Raw genomic sequence first — 18,593 nt, forward strand, 5'->3', positions numbered from 1 at the left:
TCAAGGTGCTGATGGAGTCATGGGCTCCTGAGGTCCATCTGATGGCCTCTCTCCACAGCTATAGATGGTCACCTTCTTGCTGTGGCCTTTATCTCCTGTTCCTTTGTTTTGTTTTGTTTTGTTTTTGTCTCAATTTTCTTGTAAAAGACCCTGTCTTCAAACAGTCATGTTGGGAAATGAGGTCTCCAACATACGTATGTTGGAAGGATTCTACCAAAATTGTGTCAGTTAATTCTCTGTCACTGTGACCAAATTACCTGACATAGACAACTTAAAGGAGGGCTGATGATTTGGACCCGTGGTTTCAGAAGGTTTTGTCCCTTATGTACCAGAGCAAAAGAGCTTGTGCCACAGCTGGCCAAGGGAACAGAAAGGGTGGGAGGGTTGCTCATCAATACTCAGCTTTTCTTCCCTTTCCTCCTTTACTGTGTCTAGCCCTTGGCCTATAGAATGGTGCCATCCTCATTTCAGGATGGGTTTTAGCCTCAGTCAATCCTCTCGAGAGGTCAATTTTGATGAAGTGAAAGGAGCTCGGGGTTCTGGGTGGGATACGGCTCACGAGTGTTCCCAGGCTGCCTTAAATAAATCACTGAACAAAGTCACTGAGGAAAGAGTGTGGTAGCATCTGTAGCTGAGACAGCTAGGACCCCTACAGCTACCACCTCAGAGCTGAGCTGCAAGTCCCTTTCAATGGCGTCTTTGAGGATAGTTCCTGCTACTGTAGAGATGGTCACAGCTTGCTCAGTGCACACAGGAAGGAAGCTGCAGATCTGTGGTCTCCATTCTCCAGAGCAGAATACCACTGCCTTTCAGTATCCCAGGGGCCCGATTCCAGGACCTGGTAAATAGGTGGAGTGGTGGTACCTGTGCCTTAAACCCCAGCACTCAGAAGACAGAGGCGGGGAATCTCTGAGTTTGAGGCCAGCCTGGTGTACAGAGCAAGTTCCAGGATGGTCACAGCTACACAAGGAAACCCTGACTTGAAAACCAAACCAAAGCAAACAAACAAATAAACCAGGACCCAGTAAATAACAAAAAGTCACCCATGTTTAAGAGGTTGACATAAGGTGACTTAGTGTGTGACTATAAGTACACACACCCTCATGTAGACTATAATCACCACTGAATGGCTGATAACACCCTGTACCATGTCAGGACTAGGAAGGGGACTGAAATTGACCTCTTATTAATTACCGATTTTTCTCCAGAGGATATGTGCTAGAAAGAGAAGTAATGCCATTGTTTAAACAAATTTTGCACAAACACTGTCTTTAGGAAGATTGTAACCAGCTTTACCCACTTTCCATCTAATCTGATTGAAGCAGATTTTCTACAAAATCTTTTTTTTTATTTCGTTGCTATTAAAAGATCATCTATTTGGATTGGCCTCAAACTCATAAGTTACCAGGTCTAGTGTATAAGTTCACAGATGATCTAACCAGAAGCTAAATTAAAACAGAAAAAAAAAAAGAAGAAGACAAAGAAGGGGATTTTCCCATGCAGTGGAATTTGCAGGGGAACTGACAGGTACTGCATTACTGAATACATTTAGACTTTTCCAGCTCTGTTATAAGTCGGGCATCAGAATGCCTTTAGACTCTCTGCACTTACTCCATAATAATTATCCTTTAATACTCTTATAAATGAACTTTCAGCTTATCTTCCATTAATTCTACAGAACAAGCAAAGCCATCTAGATAAAACGTTTAACCCTTCCGTGCTCTTCTCTATCAGAGGTAAAATAGAAAGCCTCTTGAATGGAATTTTGCCACACCCGTGCGTACTTGAATTCGGTTACCCGCCTCTCCTCCCAGTTCCAAGGGAGATTCACAGTAAGTGTGTGGAACGACATGCCTCTAGGCATCTCCTGCGGGGAGGGCACGGTCTACATTTTCCTGCTGCTGCTCACGGCGTAGCAAATGGTGTCCAGGATGCTTGGCTAACAGGAGCCCATGGTAAGGTCAGATGCCAGAGGCAGGTGTCTTCCTTCATCCTCACATGGGGAAGCTCCCAGGCAGTAGAAGGACTTCAGTCTCAAAGCCTACCCTGCAAAGATGAGGTATCGTTCTAGGTAACAGACTTCCCCTCCTTGGCTCTGTGGCTTGTAAGGTAATAATGTCCTTCGTGTTTATTCCACAGGTCTATGGCATGGTATGGTCAGGGCAGGCTGAACACAACACCAGAAAATTCCACTGCGCAGGTACTGTCCTACCTACTGATAGTGGAAACAATGTCTCATCTAAAGTGCAAAATGATTTTTGTCTAGTCTGGGAGCTCACTGAGAATGCCCCTGGGAGCAGTCCTCAACTGTAGGCAGGAGTCTGCGCAGGATCCCCTCAGGTCTACAGCACCACTGACTCTGGTGCAACAGTGTTGTTCATGCCAAAGCCAGCAGGGTGATGTGCAGGTTTAGGCTCCTCTCTCTCCTGCCCCTACCACAGTTCCCTGAGATTGTGAAGAATTCATTAGCTGTGGCTGTTTAGTCCCTGGGAATGAAGGCTGAGCCATCTCCAGCTGCCTCTGCTTAGCTTTCCAGCCTCACCTGGGGTGGTATCTTCCTGTCAGTCACCTTTGATCAAACCCTACCCAGAACTGAGTTATCATATCCACCTAGAGCTAGCAGAAGCATCTACCAGCTTATTCTGGGGGGTTCTCTAAGCAGATGAGTGTCTCCATTGTCTCTGGACTCCAGGGAGGCCCACACTATGCTTGATCTTCAGGAGCTACAAAAACAGACAAAGAAAAGGTCCAGTCCCCAGCTTCCCAGGGAGCTGGAGAAACTAGAATAGCCCAGAATAAACGCCCTGGTCTTAGGACCACGGAAGCACAGTTAAGTTAGGAATCCCTGTGTCAGGCTTACTTAGATGCTCTCCAGGATACAGCAATACCCCGGCTCTAAGTGCTAGCACCAAGACAGTCCAAGATCAAGGGTTAACGGACTAGGCATCTATTAAGATTTGTTCTTCCTCATCAGAGGCTAAAACCAGACATGAAAATGGTGGAAATAAAATCAACCTACACATCATGAACAACACAGGCAAAGATCCCAAGCTAAGCAGTGACATGCTGAGTTACCCCCAGAGGTATCGTCCTCTTACACAAACATCCTGGCCCGTGGCAAGTGTGAACAACTATGGGCGCTTGACCTGCTGATATACATGAGCCATGTCTGCTGCAACAGGCAACAGACTAAGAACACTCCGTGTTACAGCCTCAAATGTGGCGCATCTACATGTGGAGCGGAGTGGAACCTAACTCCTGGGTTAAGGCAGCAAAGGGACAGACACATAGTGAAGACAAAGATGACAAAGTCTTTTATTCCAATTTAGTCATCCATAGAGTGTCTGTAGGCTCCACTGAGGGTCAATGTTTTCTTTTGTTTGTTTGCTTGTTTATTGTTCGTTTTGCTTTGTCATTGTCTACATGTTGCTGTTTAGCAAGAATGACCCGTGAGTTTTTGCAAACTACCATGGGAATGGCTATAGTCCATACATCAGAGCTGTGATCTGCGGTGGGAGCTAACCATGTATGCTCAGCCGCGTATCCACCGGAATTTGAGATTTTTAAGTCAATGAAGAGCAAGTGCTATGATTTTTTTTTGCCCCAACAGGTTGTCTGCCATATGAGTTGATTCTGTAGGCTTATCAAGGGCATTTTTTCCTTGATAATAATCCCCTTACCTTTGTCATTTGTCCAGTTTTTAGCTTGCTTAGTCATAAGGGCTCTTGGTCTGTAGAATTCTGGCCTTGTGGCTTAATCTGGTGTTTTATGACAAAGCTGTAGAAAGCATGCTTTTTTTTTCTTTTTAAGTCTGTGTGTGTGTGTGTGTGTGTGTGTGTGTGTGTGTGTGTGTGTGTGTGTGTAGCCATGCACATGCCATACTTCGTGTGTGGAGGTCAGAAGACAACCTCAGTTGTGGGTCCTCATCTTTGAACTTGGGTCTCTCTGTTGTTCACTACTATGTACAACCAGGATAGCTTCCCCACAAGCTTCCAGGGATTCTTCTGTCTCCATCTCCTATCATCCTGTCTTGAAACTGGGATTATGAAATGTACATGCTCTCCTACCACATATGACCTTTACACAGGCTATGGGTTTTGAACTCAGATCCTTATGTTTGCATGCAAGCACTATCCACTGAGAAATCTCCCCAGACTTAAAGCTTTTAATGGGAAGCAGTTTAGAGTCCCAGTGTTTGTCTGCCTTTTATCCTCTTGTGGTGATGCCTACATCACAGACTGTACTTTCTAAGCATCCTGGCAGGATAGAAGTCAACGAGAGAAGGACACTGTGTCCTTAGATGGTAGGAGAGACTAAAGGGCTTTGTCACTGTGATGACTAGTTTTGACTGTCAGCTTGACACAACTTAGAATCACTGGGGAGGAGAGTCTCAATGAAGGACTATCAACATTGGGCTGGCAGGTTGGGCATGTCTGTAGGGATACTCTTAATTAAGTTCATTGACATGGGAAGACCCAGGGGATCCAACACCTATTTCTGGCCTCCATGTGCAACACACACACACACACACACACACACACACACACACACACACACACGGTACACACCAGCGAGAAAACTCTGCTATTAAGGTTCAATTCCACCAAGACAGGACAGCCTCAGGGCTCGGCTCACTATGGAAGATTCCCGTTGTTAGCAGGTTCTCTGACCTTGTCCAGGGAATTCTAAGCCCCCACACTTACTCTACCTGAGGAATGTCATGTAGCCTCAATTACTTTATAGGACCAATTTCCTTTCTTCTGACAAAACCTGTTCAGCCAGCACCTGAGATTCCTGAATGCTTCCCCCATGCTAATGAGACATTTCAGGTACCCTAAGTCTCTAGCCAGTGACCTTTGCCCATCCTGGATGTCCCTACCCTCAGTCCCCCAAAACCTTATAAGCCTTCAATCACCCTAAGTAAGGTTGATCTGCCTACTGACTTCGGGTCCTCGGCTTCTAAATCCCCTCTTCAACATCCCTGCTTGCACTGCCCTCATAGATTGTATCAGCCAATCCAGGAGGGCAGAGAGACCCACTCATGTCCACAGATACACACGTGTACACATAAACAAAAAAGAATAAGGAAGAATAAACCATTTACAATATGTTATGTACTAGGAGCCACATAATTAACTGGACAAAATGGCACTGAGTGAGACTTAGTTTCTGATCTATTTGGTCAACAAATATTTATTCAGTGGTAATGATGTGCTGGACCCTGATCTTTGTATTCAGTAGACATAGACTGTCTTTAGTAGACATAAATTCTGTCTTCATGGAGGATGTCTCTTCCTTCAATCTGAAATTCCTTGAGTTTCGTGCAATGTTGCAATCATTCCCTTGGCCTTGAGGAACTGGGCTCCAAAAGAACTGCAGAGAACGGCAACTCTATTATCAAGTTTCAACACTCGTAAGTATTGAGGCATGAAACCAGGTGTGGTGGCTTGAAAGGAGAATGCCCCGCCCTAAGCCCCTATCTTTGAATGTTTGGTCCTTAGTTGATGGACCTGTTTTAGGCAAGCCCCCAATCAAATGTTCTCTTTTGTAAGTTGATTTGGTCTTGGTGTTTCTTCACAGCAACAGAAAAGTAACTAAGACACCACAGATGTGTCCTGGGCTCTCAAGCAACCCCAGAGAAAGGACCTCAGGGCTAGGACACCTTCTCTCTGGAAGCCTATAGGCAGTGCCTGCCTTCTAATTCAAACAACCAACCACATGCTTTCAGATAGATGTCACAATTGAATCGCGATGCTGCGATATACCCAGGGTGGTGAGTCTGGTATAAAGACCTAAATTTCAAACAATGTAAGGAATGCACTGATGGTGGGTGAGAGTCTTGTCACCAAATAGTACTTGGGGAAAAATTAAAGTTCCCACAAAAGGGACTAGGACCGGAGAAACTCACCAGTGCATCAAGAACAACAGCACCCACCCCTTCCTCATGTTTTCTTCTTTCAGGTAAAGTTTCTTTATAGACTCTATGACATTCTTCCATTGGCTTTGAAGACAAAGGTACATAGCCACCAAAGCTCTTTGCAGGTGTCCCCTGGCCAGAGTGACCCACTTGTTTACTGCAGACTGAAGAAATTGCTAGGAAAGGAATCGTCCTAAAAGCATTTTCTGATCATTGTTAAGGAACTCAATCCTCTCTCTTAGATTAGAGATAAAGTCCTGATTACCAGAGCAAAGCACCTAGCAAATTCCATACTCATTCCCCCGATGGCATAATCCCCATGCCAATCAATTGACCACCAAGCATACATACTCCCGCAATGTCATGTGTTAATGTCAGAGAATCTAATTACCATCTGATTCTTTCTCTATAAGGGGCAGAGCTCAAAACAATATAACGTAACCGCATCATAACCAGACACAAAATAAGATGCTCATCCATTCCACGTGGACTCCAACTGCATCTCCCCTTAAAAAATCATCGTGTTTACTTTCTAAAGTGGTCCTCATGTCTGGCTATAGAACTTCCCGCTCTCATGGAAAATGCAGAATATAAGAAAATAACGGTTTCTCATAAGCATTTGAACCATCAATAAGCCCTGTTAACAACAATTTTGGTATGTTCTCTCTCTCTCTCTCTCTCTCTCTCTCTCTCTCTCTCTCTGTGTGTGTGTGTGTGTGTGTGTGTGTGTGTGTGTGTGTGTGTGTGTGTGTGTTGTTTTTGAGACAGGGCCTCCCTACATAGCTTTAGCCATCCTGGAACTAACTATATAGACCAGGCTGATTTCAAAGGCCCAGAAATCCACCTACCTCTGCCTCCTGCTGGGATTAACATGTGTGCCCCACCATGCCCAACTTGGTACTTTACACAGTAATACTTTTCAGTCCATATACAATTTTATAACTCGTTATCATGGTGTAGGAACAATTTGTTAACTATCTTCTTCACCTTGCATCATTTGACATTTTTCTTCCTGTGTACTTAGTATGTAGTTCATGGGTGTACATTCATGTTCACATATGTGTGGCTCCACATATGTGTGTAGCATATACGCACATATGTGTGACTTTATGTAGAGACTGAGGTTGATGACCCTGCTCATTCTCCACCTTACTCACTCAGGCAGGATCTCTGAGTTGAGCCCAGAGCTTGCTGATATGGCTAGCATGGCTGGTCCGACCTTGCTCTCCTTTCCGAGGATGATAATTAGAGATGGCGGCCATGACTGCCCAGCACTCACACAGGTTCTGGAGAGCCCAACTCCAGGGTCTCATCCTTGCGCAGCAAACTCGAGCCGCTGAGCCATCTCCACAGTCCCTCCTTTATCGGTGTTTTAACTCTTTTGTAAGCATATATCTTGAGATATAAGTGATAGCCTCTGGGTAGTAGGGGTATTTTGCTTTTTGTTTATTTTCTTTGTTTTTAATGTCTGTATTTTCAAGTTTCTCTCTCTCTTTCCTCCTTGTCTTTCTTCTCTTTCTTAACTTTTTCTGTGGCATCTGGTTCTGTTCTGGTTCTGATTCTGTGGGATTCTGAACAGTGGATAAGACAGGGTGGGGTTGACAAGATCCAACATCCTGTCCAGAGCAACAAGCAAGACATCACATGGCCCATCCGGTTCTTTCTGGTTACTTGGGAGTTCAGCTAGTTATCAGTTCCTTTTCCTGACCCGCCCTGGGGAGCCCTATGAAACTGGGGATCCAGAAATTGGAAAGACTTAGCCCCTGAGTATCCACTGGTAGGATTTCAACACCTAGGCTACATAACAGAGCTGAGGTACCCTGAGGACCTTGCATGATACTAAGGGCCAAGAGATTGGATAGGCCTATCTCACAACATCATGTATTACTAGGAGCTGAGATGGAAACCTAAAAGGCCAGGCCTAACTGAACCAGGGAAACCTGATACTTAGGAAAGCCTCTGGTGGGTTCGTGAGTTGTATGGGGAGGTGATTGAAAAGAAGCCTCCTATTTGTTTTAAAAAAAAAATTGGTTTAGCTATCGACTCTGCATGACCCCAATTGTTGTTGTTGTTGCCCCCAAGATGGTGTTGTGTGGCTTTGTGTGTTTTGTTTGCTCATTTTTTTGGCCGTTTCTACCTCCTGTACTTTCTGTGTTCTGTGCGTTGGTCTCGTTTGTGCTTTCTCCATGTCTTGTGTGTTTCTGAACCCCCATTAATCTTCTCCAGTTGCAGGTGGACTTGGGAGCCAGACCAAGCTCCAGCTGCTGCCTCACCCAAACCACTGGATGGAGCAATGTGGGTTCCTCCTCCCGCCCTGGGTGGCTTCGGGTGGCTTCGTGTACACACACACACACACACACACACACACACACACACACACACACGTACACGCACATACACACACGTACACACATATACACACAGGTACACACACACACAACCCTGTCGAGGCCCAAATCCACCACTGCCACTTGCCATGGCTGCTTCAGTAGCCAAGGCTCACACTGGATTCAGTTTAGCAGGGAGTCTAATGTCTTTTGGGTCTGAGTAATGGTTGAAATATTGTTTTATGCTACTCTGCTGTATTGGAAAGCTTGTTCTGGAACTGGGAGTTTCTGTCCTATGTCAGGTGAGCCTATGTGTGTCCTATGCCACCTGATCTGGTTGCAGAAAACAAAAGGAGCAAGGTAGAGCAGCTAAAAAAATTAAACTATTGGTTTAACTGCCTAAAAGTTTTGCTAAGATACAAACCTTATCTCAAGATTTGTAAGACAAGTATATGACCTTTCTATACCTCAGGATTTATAAGCTTATTGGGTATGTTTTTAAAAGCTATAGAATCTGTAACAAAAGTAGCCTTAAAATGTATAACACAGGGTTAATAATTAGAAAGTTATATAGGTAATCTTAAAACAAAGGCGGAATACATCAATGTCTATAGTTCTGGGCTAGTATCCAAATTTACTAACCTTGTTTTTTTTTTTAACTCCTGCAGTTCTGCTTCTGGCTAACTGTTCTAGAGAACATGGATTAAATGGATTAAATGCTTAAGAGCTTACCCTGAGAAAGGCTCAAGGCTATACTGGAATCCCAAACACTCCATGTAGTTGCCAGCCAACTAAAGTTAGGACCGCAACTGTTAAACACCAGCGACCAGGATAGTCCTGTCTCGTGGTGCAGCAAGACAATGACCGAAGCAATCTGGCAAAGAGACTCTGCAATGTCTCCTTACCTAAGGCCTGTCCAGGCTAACAGAAGCCAACTTAAGAATGCACATGTAGGGCTGGAGAGATGGCTCAGCGGTTAAGAGCACTGGCTGCTCTTCCAGAGGTCCTGAGTTCAATTCCCCGCAACCACATGGTGGCTCACAACCATCTGTAATGGGATCTGATGCTCTCTTCTGGTGCTTCTGAAGACAGCAACAGTATACTCATATACATAAAAAAAAGAATGCATATGCAATTTTCGTGTCTTTGCTAACTTTGTTAAGCTTTAGCTATCTTGATAGACAGGGGCCTACAAGAAACTGTGATATTCTGCAATGCTGCACTATGAGAGGACCAGGAAAATGAAGTTGGCAATTTTCCTATGGACTGTATTTATGACTTGAAGTTTTATCTCGATATTAAAAGACCTTCAATTCAAGAACTGTAATTTTTTTAAAGGCTAAACTTAACAGGGGCAAAACTGTAGAATCCTAATCTTAATAGTCGCCTGATGGATGATCGAATTCTGTACAAATATAATTGATTCACAAGTACAAGCTCGGCTTAGTCTCCTGTGTGTTTTCAAAGCTAAACGTAAAACAAGTAACTAAAAACAAGAAAAGCTTATTTAAAATCATGTATACTTAATAGAGGTCCCTCAAAACTCTTCAGAGATTTGCGAAATATGGTATTTAAAATGTTTAGCAGAAAGAGCTTCTGTCAAAGTTTAGAGCAGCGACTCAAGGAATGGCCATTCAGAGCCTGCCCCACATGTGGCCCATATATACACAGCCACCAAAATTAGATAAGATTGATGAAGCTAAAAAATGCATGTGGAAAGGGACTGGATATAGCTCCTGAGAGATAACATCCAGAGCATGTCCAATACAGAGGTCAATGCTAGCAGCAAACCACTGAACTGAGAACAGGACCCCCTTTGGGGGAATTAGAGGAAGGATTGAAAGAGTTGAAGGAGCTTGCAACCCCATAAAACCAACAATGCCAACCAACTAGAGCTTCCAGGGACTAAACCACTACTGAAAGACTTTACATGGACTGGCCCAGGGCTCCAACTGCATATGTAGCAGAGAATAGCCTTGTTGGGGCACCAGTGGAAGAGGAAGCCCTTGGTCCTGCCAAGGATGAACCCCAATGCAGGGGAATACAGTGGGGGTCAGTAAGGGGGATGGATGGGGGAATACCTGTATGGGGGAGGTAGGGAGGGGGCTTATGGACAGGAAACCAGGAAAGGGAATAACATTTGAAATGTAAATAAAGAAATAAATCTAATTAAACAAGAAAAGAAAAGGCAGCAGCAGCAGCAGCAGCAGCAAGGCTATTCCTAGGTCCTAAAACTGTAGGAGAATACCAGGAAATGAAGTTTTGAGCAGGCAGCTACTAGGATGGGATGGTCTGCCCTGTACTAGATTATTTCTCACATTTACTAACCAGGATACTACAGAATTCTACAGGCTTCGGGGCAGAACAGAGACCTCAAACTCAGAAACTACTCTCTCGGACTCCAGAATGCTGAGATTGCCAACTATGTATCACCCCATGGAAGCAGGAAATAAAAAGAAACGATATTCAAAAGAAAGAAAGAGAGAAAGAGAGAGAGAGAGAGAGAGAGAGAGAGAGAGAGAGAGAGCGCTTCTGTGATTGACAGAGATACCAGATTCTAGCAGCAACTCTAAAGTCTCCAAAGAAGACAGATGGGGCACTGTCAACTCTACCTGGGTCTGGCAGCTGAAGGCCAGTGCTGCTCTGAGTGGCAGGTAAAGATGGAGTACTGTTCTGTATGATAGCCGAAGGCTGGTGCCTGCCCCAGAGAAGCCCTGAAGGCCCCAGGAGCCTAGGGCAACCATCCAGGTAGCTGGTACGTGTCCGCAATTTTAGCTGATAGACCATATACTTCCTGCTATAATTTATCCTTCTCAGGTCTCTGATGGTGTCTGACAGCTCACTGAAGATCCATCAATTTATCAGCTCCCTGGTCAATGCATTTCAGACATAAAAGCCAGGCCTTACTTTTCTGGAGCCATTAGGTCACCTGACAAGAAAGGCAGCGCTTTCTTACTAATGGGCTTCATATTAGAGGATAAACAAGTTTATTTTATTTTTTAAAGGAATTTTCTTTGCAAAGACTTCTCTCAGCAATCAACCACTTATGTCTATTTAATGATAAATAAGTGGATAAAAAAGTTAAAAGTTTCTATAAATTATAAAATTCTAAAAATAATTTAATTATAAACATCTGAGGATATAAAAGCCTAAATAAGTTGTAAGAGTCTAAAAAATATGATTTAAAATGTATAAACGCAAGGTACTCTGTGCTATTGTTATATTAAGATTTCAAAAGTTCAGAGTTTTAACAGTAATCAATGGAGTTCTGATAAGCTGGTAAAAGCATTGACTACTAGTATTAGTCATAAACTCAAGATTTTCAATTTCCTTTTATTGTCTTCTAAATATAAACTTAAAGATGCTCCTCGTCATACTAAAAACACCTCTGAGATATATATATATATATATATATATATATATATATATATATATATATATATATATATTCCTCTGGACAAAGAAAAATATGTTCATGCTTTTAATGCAAAACCATAGCTTTTGCCCTGACTTGAAGGAATGAGTCTACTCCAGCTGTTTTACCTACACTTCTTTGCCTCTTTTTCTACATCATGGATTTCATTCACGTTACAGACAATGGTAATATAAGGTTCAGGGAGCCAAGAAAGTCCTACGACTTAGATCCACCTCTCACAGGTCAAATGGACTCCATATAAGTGCTCCTGTCAATCAACAGCCTAAGCTTTCCTGTCTAGTTTCTAGGGGAAACTCTAAACATAAACCTTTGTTCACATTATTTAACTTCTGTTCCAAGTCTGTATCTGCTCTGGCAGAGATCCACTCAGCAGATAGACTAGAAATCAGCTGCAGACTTCAAACTTCTCCAGAGGTGCAGTACTACCAGCCCCAGTGGTCCTACGAAACCAGAAATCTCTGTACTTGTGATGTAGGGCAGCCCAATTGATGTGACTGATCCTTCCTCTTCTCTTCAAATGGGTCGGCAAACCAGATTCATTAGAAGATGAATACCCCACTGCCCTAATCCCCTCCCAGCCTTTGGTGAACATTCCAGCCTTCCTAGGCCCCATGACAGCATCCTAATTTCAGCAGGAAGTGGAGCCTCAACAGAAGGCTAGAAGAACAGCTTCAAAGGAAACTCCTTGGCAAAGGGAGCACAAAGGCCACCTATCAGACCTCCTGGCATACCAGTATTATGCAGCCTTAAGATATTTGTTCTATCTATGCTAACCAAACAGATATACTTTATGAATGGGCCATGCATCTTTTGATAAATTCCAAATACTGTTTCCCTGTAGATAAAGAATGCTAAGACCCAGCCAGGGACTTGAGAGGGACACATAAAACAAGGATAGAATGAAGAACCAGCCTGCCTTCATCTTGGATTTAAAATTCCTCTAATAGAAATGACAAACTAGCTTCATTCCTGTTTATCATGAAGTATACTTCTCAAAGGATTGGACCATAGCCCATCTGTAACCTTAACTAAAAATGGCTCTGTACTGCCTGTTTCAGAAATGGTAACCATGGTAACCATGTCACCATTTGCCTCCTTTGTTTCAGAGGCTGCAGTTATGACTAACTTGTTATGTTATGTTCTGTTCCTGTAACCCTGCCTATTTTGCCCGCCAAATCCTCTATTTTGAAACTTCTTATCCCTGAGCTATAAAAACTTTGTCTTTTTCACATCCAAAGCTGATCTCTAGCATCTGTTTTTAGGGACAGATAGCCCATGTTCATACACACAAAAAACTTGCTTGAATTAATTTAGCCATGGTGATTTGGGTTAGTGGTCTTTCTCCTTGCATCTTTGGGATTAACATTTCCCCAAAGGAAAAATGTCTTTATTTTGTGTGTTTGTGTGTTATATTACAGTAACCCAAGAGTGTGCAAGAACATAGGGAAAAAGTGGGTAAACTCTTGGGCCTTTCCTCTCCAACTTGCTTTTTCGTTGTGGTATTTCAATTATAGTCATAGAAACCCTAACTAAGAAAGAGTGGTCTGTCACAATCAGACCAAACCGACCATCTCTGTGGAATCAGCATAGCGTGTATTCCTTCACTGGGGTCCCAGGTTTACACCCTCATGGATATCGCCAATGTCAAGGACTACTGCAGGGAAGAGCCTTGTCATTCCCCAGGACAGACAGCATGGAGGTCCTTACCTTTTCTTTCCTGGGCCTCTTCACATCTCCCTCTCGTTTCATCTCGCCTCCAAACCTCCCAAGCTTGCTTTGTCACCAGTAATGCAGCTGTTGTGGCTCTAGAGTCCAGGTCAGGTGCCAACTGTGAGCTTCAGTCCTTGAAATGGAGGCCACCTAGGGAAGTCAGAGTACAAGGGTGGGGCCTTCAGTGATGGTCAGGGAGTCCCTGCTCACTTTTCCTTGTGCCTTCCAAAATTTATACTTCCGGAACTCTCTGGTGGTGGCTGCTCCTGGAACTCCAGACAAGGGTGTTACCTTCTCAGGCTCCACGTTGAGTCCTTACCCCAATCAGTCTTTATATATGTTACTATGTCAGCATTGTAAGCACAGCTGGACCCCAGCAGAGCCCCAATGGACCGATGAACAAGGCCTCTGTCCCCACTTCTGCCTGTCACCATAACTCTGGTCACAGCACCTTGTCTTTATTCTCCCCTATTGAATGTCCCTTCCCGAAAGACATTTCTGATCCCAAATTTCACCACAGCGGCTATTTTTTTCCTGCTCTGTCTGGATCTCAAACTGTTTCTGTGATACTGTCCCCCTGTGCTGTGCTGTGCTGTGCTGTGCTGTGCTGTGCTGTGCTGTGCTGTGCTGTGCTGTCCTGTGGTGTCCTGTGGTGTCCTGTGCTGTGCTGTGCTGTGCTGTGCTGTCCTGTGCTGTGCTGTGCTGTGCTGTGCTGTGCTGTGCTGTGCTGTGCTGTGCTGTGCTGTCCTGTGGTGTGCTGTGCTGTGGTGTGCTGTCCTGTGGTGTGCTGTGCTGTGCTGTGGTGTGCTGTCCTGTGGTGTGCTGTGCTGTGCTGTGGTGTGCTGTGCTATGGTGTGCTGTGCTGTGCTGTGGTGTGGTGTGCTGTGGTGTGGTGTGCTGTGGTGTGGTGTGCTGTGGTGTGGTGTGCTGTGGTGTGGTGTACTGTGCTGTGCTGTGCTGTGCTGTGGTGTGCTGTGCTGTGCTGTGCTGGGCTGGGCTGGGCTGTGCTGTGCTGTGGTGTGCTGTGCTGTGCTGTGCTGTGCTGTGCTGTGCTGTGCTGTGCTGTGCTGTGTGTGCTGTGCTGTCCTGTGGTGTCCTGTGGTGTCCTGTGGTGTCCTGTGGTGTCCTGTGCTGTGTGCTGTGCTGTGCTGTGCTGTGCTGTGCTGTGCTGTGCTGTGCTGTGCTGTGCTGTGGTGTCCTGTGGTGTACTGTCCTGTGCTGTGCTGTGCTGTGCTGTGCTGTGCTGTGCTGTGCTGTGCTGTGCTGTGTGTGCTGTGCTGTCCTGTGGTGTCCTGTGGTGTCCTGTGGTGTCCTGTGGTGTCCTGTGGTGTCCTGTGCTGTGTGCTGTGCTGTGCTGTGCTGTGCTGTGCTATGCTGTGCTGTGCTGTGCTGTGCTGTGCTGTGGTGTCCTGTGGTGTACTGTCCTGTGCTGTGCTGTGCTGTGCTGTGCTGTGCTGTGCTGTGCTGTGCTGACTTTCTGAAGGACTTTTCCCTACTCACTGACTGTGGGGGTCACAGAACTCTGCACACTGTACACCCAGGTTGCCAGTCCTGTGCTAGGTGCTGTGAGGGTCAAGTGTTTAAAGCAAAGTCTAAAGCCAGGGACAACCCAGTTCGTCATCCTGAAGCACGGGTATTATCCCCACCATTCAGAGGACACTCAAGAGTCATGGCTGCAAGTGGCAGAAAGGAGCCTGAGAGCCAACACCTACAGAGCAAGGCATGAGTGTCAGCGACAGTTGTGACAGGGGAGAGGAAGGTGGCACCCAGAACCAACCTGGAGATCAGCCAGACTGGACTGCAGACTGCCTGGTTACCTAATTCTAGCCTCAGGTCCCTTGCAATGACTGTGCCCTGGGCTCTTGTATGTGGCTGGGTGGGTGGTGGTAATGACATGGATTTGGAAAGACACTGGGCCATGTTCTTCTTGTCCTCATTTCCGATGTTTTTTCTAAGTTCTGTTTCTGGCAAGCACTTGTGAGAACAGAAGCAAACTTTTCAAAACTTTTTGTGTGTGTAGGTGCACATGTGTCACGTGTGTGTGTATTGGATGGACGTCAGAAGAGTCACCCTCAGGTATCATTCCTGTAGTGCCATCTTCCTTGGTTTCTGTTTGTTTGTTTTGAGGTAGGGTATCTCACTGGCCCGGAGCCCATTGATTTAGCTAAGGCTAGCTGGCCCTTCAGCAAGCCCCAGGGACCCGTCATTACTCCCAGCTTTTTACATGGGTTATGGAGATCAAACGTGGGTCCGTGTGTTTGCCCAGAAAGCACTTTGTACACTGAGCCATCTCTCCAGCCCAAGAAGCAGATTTTTAAAGTCAGAATGACTCAACATATTATTTTCCCAGCAGGCATTGTTAAATTCAGGAGTCACTGAAATTTACTTAAGAGAGAATCCTGAATCGGGTGCAATTGTGCTGGCATGTGCTTATGATCCCATTACCTGAAAGATGGAGGCAGAAAAAAACCAGAAATTTAAGGCTGCCTTTCGCTATTAGTGATTTGAAGGCTAGCCTAGAAGCATGAGACCCCGTCTCCATTAAAAAAAAAATTAAGAAAAAAAATCTTTATCATCAGGCACAGGTAGGTCCTGAGAAAGAAAAAGCCAGATCCTCCCCTATTTTTTCCCCAAGAGTCTCACTATCATAATCTTACAGTTCTTTCCATCTCCCTAATTAAATTGTCTGATTGGGTTCCGACTCCCCGCACACTTCCCTCACCCTTTCCTTCAGTCTCTGCACACATCCTCAGAAGGGGCAACTGACAAGCTGTTGGTGTGCAGTCTCCACTCCTCACAATATGCTGCACAGACAGGCTGGCCCTGCACAGGGCCACTACCCTCCTTTGTGTGGAGGCCAACTGGCAAGGAGCAGTTTAATGTCTTCTGAGCAAACAAAAGACCTGCTCAAGTGTGTAGCTATTTGGGGCAGTGGCCACTCCCTCTGCTGGTGGTTAAGGCCGACCCTACCCAGGGCCAGCTGCTAAGTCCTGGGGAAAGAAAAGAGCAAGCATGTGGCCTTCACAAAGGATGCAGGCCCCAGGGTCGTCACCAGCCACTCCAGTGGAGCATCCCCAGCATACGCATCCCCAGGGCCCTCCTCTCAATTAACAATCATGACTTCCCTCTTCAGGAAACAACAATATTCTGAGACCTTAAATGGGCCATGAAACTACATTAAATTCCCAAGGCAGCCTGAACCAAGATGCTAATTGGCTTGGCTGGGGGGTTTCTCCCCTTCCAGGAGACAGATTGGCTCATTTTTCAAAGGACTAATTATTAATTTGAAGCCATGAATAGAAAGAGATGGGAAGGACCTGTCACCTCCTGCTTAGTAAATGTTAAAGCTCTGTGATTTGTTTTAGTCACAACAAGGAGCTGAGGGGTCTGGAGTCTTTGAGTGGGCAGGAGGCCAGGTGAGGCTCTTGTAAAGACAGACTGCCTCGTATTATTAATTTCCTCTCTAAAACATACGGAAGCTCTTTATAAAGAATGCCGCCATTCAAGTTTATGGGAGGCAAGGACCATGTCACCTTAGGGTCGCAACAAATTGATGATCTCTAAACTTCACATAAAAGGTTAAGTTGGTATGGACATAGTGCAGCTTTGACTTGACAGAATTCAAAAATGAAAAACCGCTTCGTCCAGTGCTAATCCATGACCATACCACACCTTTGGTACTGCCATGTTATCAAAGTGTTCTCTGCTATCCTGTGGTTGGATGCCATAGCTTTATTGCATTGCATTTTAGCCTATTAAAGGCGTTTGCCTGTTATTAATGTACCATGATTTTACAGTGACCCATATTTCTCCGACATTTAATTTTTACACGTTCAAATATGTATGAGTTTTGATAACATTTATAGAGTTTCTCCATAGACACAGCCAAGCCTCCGCCCCACAGGGAACTCTATTTTCTTTATCATATTCAAAATTCTTTTTGCTATTTTACTTTAATATTGGGGAGACCTTCCTCCAATTGTATGAAGGCGTGTCTCTGTATTCTCAGTTGTTATTTCTGTAATGGCAGAATTAATCTAAGTGCAGGGTTTTTGTATTGTCATTTCTAGGGTCCATCACCGGCTTCTTAGTTGTGGCTGTCCTTTCACATCTGCCCCAAAACATGAAGGTCAGGCATCGTTCGTTGCCCAAAGGAATCTAAGAGATGTTCTGGTATTGTCTTACTGCTGGCTGTTTGGAATCAAGTACTGACCTCCCGGAGTTGCGACAGGATGTATGGGGGTGGCACTTCCGGGCAGGCAGAGAGAGGCGAGAAGGATGAAACAAAGGGGAGAGATTGAAGGAGACCCAGAGAGGAAGAAGATGGAAGGGAAGAGCGGAGAGTTAGCCACGTGGGGGACACAGATCGGGAAATCAGGCTGTGTTAGAAGCTAGCTGAGAGTCTGCCCCAGCAAAAGGTCCACAGCTTTAAACTACGTAAAAGTCTGTATCTTAGTGAGCCGCTGGCGGGATATGCGAAAGCCCCAAAATATTTTAATGTATAGGAAACTTCAATAAATGAAATGATCTGTATTTTTCTCAACTCCTATTTAAATCACCAAATTGTTAATATGACCATCAATATCTAAGGAGGCTGAGGATTATTCAAAACCAAAACTACTCTTTTAAGCCCACGTGTGCAAGGTGTGATTTTCTGCCAACAGAGGTTTTTCACATATCACTTCAGCAATGGCTGAGACATCCTGTACTAAAGGGCCTCTGAATCAGGAATATTCACAGGCGCTATTTTGAGAGAGAGAGAGAGAGAGAGAGAGAGAGAGAGAGAGAGAGAGAGAGAGAGAGAGAGAGAGAGAGATCACCAAACAATATTTGAAATTAATGGATAGGGGGGGCAGGTATTTACTAGTCTGAAGTATCTCTTCACAAGATACTGATTTCAAAAGGAAGTGGAAACTTACCAATGGAGGGGGTCTGGCAAAGCCACCTTAACCAACCAATGAATGAGCAAATGAGAGGCAGATGAGGAGGGGCCAGAGGGTGGTGGGAGGAGCCAGTCGGTGGTAGGAGGAGCCACAACACCAGGCTGACCAGAGGCACAGAGAGGTACACTCTCCTGTTCAGGGTATTCTTGACAAAGAGGTAAAATCTGAATCTAACCTCTGTAATCATTAGTTGAACCCATAGTAAGACAAATAGTTAACTCCTCAAAATTGTCAGGAGCCAAGGCACAGCTCCAATACAG

General features: G+C 44.9%; 1 long non-coding RNA gene across 2 annotated transcripts in view; it reads right to left on the reverse strand.

The window, feature by feature from the left end:
* LOC108350499 (uncharacterized) overlaps window positions 1-18,593 on the reverse strand; it is a 38,137-nt gene that overhangs the window by 6,055 nt on the left and 13,489 nt on the right. Inside the window, exons 2-3 of one of the 2 annotated variants that reach the window (XR_001837322.3) lie at window positions 13,388-13,540; window positions 5,178-5,373 (exon numbers count right to left, since the gene is read on the reverse strand). This is a non-coding gene — a long non-coding RNA (uncharacterized LOC108350499). Of the gene's footprint in view, window positions 1-5,177; window positions 5,374-13,387; window positions 13,541-18,593 lie in introns of those variants that run through there. The other variant, XR_005502642.2, reaches the window with a different exon arrangement.

Source organism: Rattus norvegicus, chromosome 3, assembly GCF_036323735.1.
Source record: "Rattus norvegicus strain BN/NHsdMcwi chromosome 3, GRCr8, whole genome shotgun sequence".
NCBI lineage: Eukaryota > Metazoa > Chordata > Mammalia > Rodentia > Muridae > Rattus > Rattus norvegicus.